Here is a 7,833-nt window from a genome sequence, read left to right on the forward strand (position 1 = left end):
TGCCCATCATAACAGGAGCACCATCAGCTGCACAAGATGTTATGTTTTCCATTGGTATATTATTGACATCTAAGTAGTGTTTTAGTTTATTATATATATCAGTGGCGGTAGTGGTGGTCTCTAACGATTTGCAGAATAACATTTCTTCAGCAAATTCACCTTTATCAATATATCTTACATAGGTTAGCAATAAGGCCTTACTGTCTCTCACAGTTGATTCATCCATTTGTACTGAGAATTTTCTTGATTTCAGCTTTTCAACAAGTTGTGTTTCAATATCTCCACTCATTTCATCTATTCTTCTCCTAACAGTGTTGTTACTGAGTGGCATGGCTTTAACATCTTTGTTATCTTTTTCCAGAACTGTTTTAAGAAATGCTGATATTGATGGTTTAATTAAATCCTCCCCTATAGTATGATTTTTTCCAGATTTAGCAATGAGTAAAGAAATGTCATAACTAGCCTCAAGAGTACGACTGACAGTAACAGTTTGTGCAGTGAACAGAGACTTTATTGTTGATCTTTTTTCAAACTTATCCTTTAAAGATTTGAAGTAATTCAAATCTGAATTTACATACGCACTATGTTTCGCCTTCAAATGTGCCTCAAGACGACCTGGTTTCATTGATTCGTTGGTCAAGCATTGTTGGCCATAAGAGGCAGAAAGGTGACCGTTCATCATGGACAGCGGGTATGAAACCAAGTTTTAAATATTCCTCTGAATACTGACGAACTTTCTTCTTGCTTGCACTACTCATTTTAGCACGAGCAGACAAAGAAATAATTCTCAGAAAATGGATTGCTTTCCCTTGAGAGAAAACGGAGGAAATAGATATTATAAGGGTAACTTAGCAAAAGCTCTTTGAATCGCATTTCTAAATCCAATTCAATAAATAAGGTTCTCCCATGACCTCGCGCGCTTCATGCGACGTGCATGAAGAGTGATGGCGCGGTGATTATGTAATAACTTACATATTACACAATAAAGACCTTTTTTACCCAAAATAAATTATTTACTCAAAATAACATTTGGAAAAATGGGCTGAAAGATGGCAAATGGAGTTTAATGCTGATAAATGTGAGGTGCTACACCTTGGCAGGACAAATCAAAATAGGACGTACATGGTAAATGGTAGGGAATTGAAGAATGCAGTTGAACAGAGGGATCTGGGAATAACCGTGCATAGTTCCTTGAAGGTGGAATCTCATATAGATAGGGTGGTAAAGAAAGCTTTTGGTATGCTAGCCTTTATAAATCAGAGCATTGAGTATAGAAGCTGGGATGTAATGTTAAAATTGTACAAGGCATTGGTGAGACCAAATCTGGAGTATGGTGTACAATTTTGGTCGCCCAATTATAGGAAGGATGTCAACAAAATAGAGAGAGTACAGAGGAGATTTACTAGAATGTTGCCTGGGTTTCAACAAGTAAGTTACAGAGATAGGTTGAATAAGTTAGGTCTTTATTCTCTGGAGCGCAGAAGGTTAATGGGGGACTTGATAGAGGTCTTTAAAATGATGAGAGATGGCGGAACAAGATGGCGGGGGCTGGTTGCCAAAATGAGTCATAAAATCACCCATGAATCCGCCCATGAGCGTACTACACGTTTGCGTGAGAGTAACCCATCTTGCTCTGCTATAGGATCTTTGCTGATGGGGGGTGAGGGGGAGAAGGAAGTAAAAAGGGAGGAGGAGGAGCCCGAGGGCAGGGGGATGGGAGGAGACAGCTCGAGGGTTAAGGAAGGGGAGGAGACAGCAAGGGCTAGCAAAATTGGGAGAATTCAACGTTCATGCCATCAGGACGCAAGCTACATAGGCGGAATATGAGGTGCTGTTCCTCCAATTCCATCAGGACGCAAGCTACCCAGGTTTGTAGGTTTGATTGGCTTTGGCAAAACTGTAAATTGTTCCTAGTGTGTAGGAAAGCGTTAGTGTACGGGGTGATCGCTGGTCGGCACAGACTCAGTGGGCCGAAGGGCCAGTTTCCATGCTGTATCGCTAAAGTTGATAAAACTTGGGCGAGGGCTTTGTTAACTTTGGTTATGGATGATTAAGGCAAGGGAACGAGTGCATGGAATTTAAGCAATAGGAAGTCACAAAATGTCTTGATGTATATTACCCAATACATGCATGTATTGCGAGCCATTTTGAGGAAGGAGGTGCTGGCTTTGGAGAAGGTCCAAGGGTTTACAAGAATTATCCCAGGAATGAATTGGTTAACATATGATGAGCGTTTGATGGCACCGGGCCTGTACTCTCTCGAGTTTAGAATTATGAGTGGAGACCTCATTGAGGTTCCCCAATTCAATTCACTATTGAAACGTACCAAATAGTGTGAGGCTTGGATAGAGTGGATGTGCAGATGATGTTTCCACGAGTGGGAGAATGTAGGACTAGAGGTAATAGCCTCAGAATTAAAGGACATTCCTTTAGGAAGGAGATGAGAACGCATCTCTTTAGTCAGAGGGAGGTGAATCAGTGTAATTCTTTGCCACAGAAGGCTGTGGAGGCCAAGTCAATGGATATTTATAAGGCAGAGATAGATAGGTAGATCTAATTGATGGGTCATGGGGAGAAGACAGGAAAATGGGGTTAGGAGAGAAAGATCAGCCTTGATTGAATTCTGGAGTAGACTTATTGGGCCGAATGGCCTAAATTGGCTCCTATCATGTATGACCTTAGGCACGTATGCCCACCATGCTTGAAAAGCAAACGAAAAAACATGCAAATGTCAGAAACCTGTGTAAAACCTGTAAGTGCAATTAAAGCTCAACTGGCCCTTCAGCATCTGCTGAGAGTGGGAGAGATACAGACACTAATCCTTTAGGTCCACTGACCCTTTCATCAAAACAGTTCTAGACTTCCATCCATCCATTGATTTAGTTCAGTTTAGGGATACAGGGCGGAAACAGGCCCTTTGGCCCACCGAGTCCGCACCGACCAGCGATCCGCACACATTAACACTATTCTAGACACCCTGGGACAATTTTACATTTTACAAGCCAATGAACCTGCAGACCTGCAGGTCATTGGAGTGTGGGGGGAAACCGAAGATCTCTGAGGAAACACACGCAGGTCACGGGGGGAACGGACATACTCCATACAGACAGTACGCGTAGTCAGGATGGAACCCGGGTCTCAGGCGCTGTTTGGGGGCAACGCCACCATGACGTCACCGTCACCGTGCAGCCCTGGGAACTGTTGGGAACGGTCCAGCGCTCTGGACTCCCTTGTAGTGCCCAGAATCAACTTCCCTCGTGACCAGAGGCAACAAAGATCGGGTTCTCCAAACAAAACATTTCCAGGCTTTACGATGAAAAACACTCTTTATTGTAAATAATTACGTCTGGTGTTCATTATTTCATTTTCCCAAATCTAAAAATGCGAACACTCACAATCACATCAGGCGTTTCAAAAAGAACAAATGGGGGTAAAAGGAGATTATTTAAACAACGTCAAAAATTAATACTCACGTTCATAAAAATAATTAAGTTAACAACGTTTCTCTTTTCCATTTGTGATCATTATCTGGTGCAGTGATCAGCAGGAATCGGCCAGAGATTCAGTTGCTGTGGAGATGTGGATGGGGAAAGGGATTCATGGCCATTAACATATGATGAGCATTTGATGGCACTGGGCCTGGACTGACTGGAGTTTAGAAGAATGAGGCGGGGGGAGGGGGCGGGCTTCATTGAAACGTACAGAATAATGAATAGTTGATGTGGAAGGACGTTTATAATGGGAGAGATTGGACTAGAGTTTAGCCTGGAATTAAAGTCTTTTGCACAAAATAGAGAGTACCGCGAGCATTGCAACACTTTCATTTCACTGCACATCTCGATAGAGGTTTTTAAAATGATGTGTATGTGAAAAATAAAGGGAAGATTGACTTGACTTGACTTGATTTAAACATGGCTCGGATAGAGAGTGAGCTGTGTGATTCCAGTGGAGAGGACGTTTTTATCACTCGTGGGAGAGATTAGGACTAGAGGTCATAGCCTCGGAATTAAAGGGCGTTCTTTTAGGAAGATGAGTATGAATTTCTTCAGTCAGAGGGTGGTGAATCTGTGGAATTCCTTGCCACATCAGTGGATATATTTAAAATAGAGATAGATAGGTTCTTGATTAGTTTGCGTGTAAGAGGTTAAAGAGAGAAGGCAAGAGAATGGGGTTAGGAAGGAGAGAGAGATCAGCCATGATTGTATGCCGAAGTAGTCTCGATGGGCCGAATGACCTATTTCTGCTCCTATCACGTTGGATCTTATGATGGGCATGTAACAGTTGCATCTATAATAGGGATAGTACCAGAGAGTGAGACAGAGGTAGGAACAGATACATGGATAGGAAGGGTATAAAGGGATATGAGCCAAACACGGGTAAATGGGATGAGCATAGATGAAGTACCTTAGTTGCCATGGACGAATTGGCCGAAAGTGCACTATAACTGTAAGAAAGTGATTGAGGAGCATGGGGAAGGAAGGAGAACCATATGTATCATACTGTTAGTTATTTGGGTCAGGGTGGTGTGGATGGGAATGCTTCAAACATTGCGCCCAACACAGGCGATTATTAGTGCGCTTGCCACAGAAGCAGATGTACAAACTCACATTGCAATCGCTCCAAACTCTTGAATCTGGATACACTATAAATGTATTGATTGTAATCATGCATTGTCTTTCTGCTGACTGGTTGGCACGCAACAAAAAGCTTTTCACTGTACCTCGATATATTGTACACGTGACAATAAACTAAACTGAAACTGGCTTTTGCTAGTCAAGGCAACGTTATTGTCAAATGCATAAGTACACCACATATACCACAACCAGCGAGCAGTGCTGAACTACTAGCTACCTCTTTGGTGACCCTCGGTCTATACTCGTTCAGACGTTGCTGGCTTTACCTTGCACCAAACGTTATTCCCTTATCGTGTTTCTATACACTGTAAATGACTCGACTAATCATGTATTGTCTTTTTGCTAACTGGATAGCACACAACTAAAGCTTTTCACTGTTCACTGACAATAAATTATAGTAAGTATGCAGATGATACCAAGATAGGGGGTGTTGTGGATAATGAAGAGGATTTCCAAAGTCTACAGAGTGATTTAGGCCATTTGGAAAAATGGGCTGAAAGATGGCAAATGGAGTTTAATGCTGATAAATGTGAGGTGCTACACCTTGGCAGGACAAATCAAAATAGGACGTACATGGTAAATGGTAGGGAATTGAAGAATACAGTTGAACAGAGGGATCTGGGTATAACCGTGCATAGTTCCTTGAAGGTGGAATCTTATATAGATAGGGTGGCAAAGAAAGCTTTTGGTATGCTAGCCTTTATAAATCAGAGCATTGAGTATAGAAGCTGGGATGTAATGTTAAAATTGTACAAGGCATTGGTGAGACCAAATCTGGAGTATGGTGTACAATTTTGGTCGCCCAATTATAGGAAGGATGTCAACAAAATAGAGAGAGTACAGAGGAGATTTACTAGAATGTTGCCTGAGTTTCAACAACTAAATTACAGAGATAGGTTGAATAAGTTAGGTCTTTATTCTCTGGAGCGCAGAAGGTTAAGGGGGGACCTGATAGAGGTCTTTAAAATGATGAGAGGGATAGACATAGTTGATGTGGACAAGCTTTTCCCTTTGAGAATAGGGAAGATTCAAACAAGAGGACATGACTTCAGAATTAAGGGACAGAAGTTTAGGGGTAATATGAGCGGGAACTTCTTTACTCAGAGAGTGGTAGCAGTGTGGAATGAGCTTCCAGTGGAAGTGGTGGAGGCAGGTTCATTGGTATCATTTAAAAATAAATTGGATAGGCATATGGATGAGAAGGGAATGGAGGGTTATGGTATGAGTGCAGGCAGGTGGGACTAAGGGGAAAAAAAATTGTTCGGCACGGACTTGTAGGGCCGAGATGGCCTGTTTCCGTGCTGTAATTGTTATATGGTTATATGGTTAAATTAAGCTGAACTGAAGTATGGTGAGACACAAGTACAATAGAAAATTCTGCTTCTGAAGAGTCTCGAACAAAAACATCACCCATTCCTTCTATCCAGAGATGCTGCCTGTCCCAATGAGTTACTTTTACATTTTGTGTCTACAATGGAACATCCATTCATCCTCCTCAGCATCGGGATCAGGGTGAGGGGAATTGGGAACCAAGGGAGCTGTATTGCAGAAAAGAACCCAAACACAGTACAGGCCCCAGGACAAGAGACCATCGCCACTGGCCATTGTATCCTGTCAAGTTCTCAATGATCCAACCATCTTGCACAGCCATGGTCCAGGTGACGTGGAATAACTCATATTTTATGATATTTTTATCTGATGTATTCTTGCTTTTAATATGCCTGCAAAGCTGTAGCAAGCTTGTTCCACTACTGTTGCAAATGACAATTAAATACTGACATCATACTGCTCATCATTATTGACCATATTGTTACACACTTCATGCAAACTGACAGCAACAATGACTTTCTTAGCTGTAAGGGCAAACGGCATAGGGATTGAAGAAAGCTATATAAAACTTACATCTAAATTTTAAATCCAAGTACAAACTCTGATCAAATCTCAGGCGCGACCCAAATATTTACATGCGTATGCTGATCTAATACGGGAACAGAAGTCCAACCATTTCACCAACTGAGATAAGGAACACAGTTAGAACAGAGAACGAGACACCAAATAATTAAACAACCTGAAAAGCCAATAGATGCTCCAATGGTTACAGGAACGGCAGATAGAGTAAGGGCATTCTGAGTGCAGTCATCTCCTTGTAATTGTCATTGAATGTAGTCAAAGTGTGGCACTGAGTGATGGTTACAAAGAAGACACAATAAACTGTGTTGAATAGTTTGAATTGTGAAAGGCATGGATAGAGTGGATGTGGAGAGGTTGTTTCCACTAGTGGAAGAGCCTTGGACCAGGGGCCATGACCTCAGAATAAAAGGAGGAGGAGGAAACAACCTGAGGAGGAGGAATTTCTTTAGACAGAGGGTGTTGATTCTGTGGAATTCATTGCCACAGACGTCTGTGGAGGCTATCAGTGAGGACATTGACAGATTCTTGATTAGTTCGGGTGCCATGTGCTATGGGGAGAAGGCAGGAAATTGGAGCCTATTTCTGCATCTAGAACATTCGAAACAGCAGGTGATGGAATCTTAAGCTAAAAACAAAGTGCTGGAGGAACTCTGCGGGTTATCCCACATGTGCGGCAGGATTGGACAGATGATGTTTTGGGTCGGGAGCCAAACCAAAAATTAAGTTTGCTGATCACTGTGGTGGTCCATTCCCTCAGACACATGCTGGCTGACCGGGAGGAGGTGGCTGATCTAGTGCTTCCTCTTGAACATTCTTCAAGGAGCTGATCATGGACTTTAGGAGGGCACATCATCCGAGGACGTACACTCCATTGAGGATAAATGGGGATCCTGTGGATAGGGTGAACAGTTTTAAAATCTCCACATCACTGAGGATGTGACACACAACACAACCTTTACCACCTAGGCAATTGAGGAAATGATTGTCTCCGAGTAAACAGTGCTTAGACGCAGCGGCGGTGGATCCCAATCAAAACAAATTACCATCTGGTTTGCAAGTTGCCACGAAAGAAGGCTCTGCAAGAGTACATGTTTCAAGTGCACTAGGGAACTTCACTCACCCCCTGCAGGAACTATACACAGGAGGTGCAACTCTTTCCCAAAATCATGAGAGTATCTTCCACCCCTGCAACGGATTTCCAGGATACGGTCAGGCAAACGCCTCCGTTGGCAGTGAGAACTCTCTAGAAGGAGTTTCTTCCCAGAGGCAATTCGGAGAGGGGATCACC

Source organism: Leucoraja erinacea, unplaced genomic scaffold (assembly GCF_028641065.1).
Source record: "Leucoraja erinacea ecotype New England unplaced genomic scaffold, Leri_hhj_1 Leri_74S, whole genome shotgun sequence".
Taxonomy (NCBI): Eukaryota; Metazoa; Chordata; class Chondrichthyes; order Rajiformes; family Rajidae; genus Leucoraja; species Leucoraja erinaceus.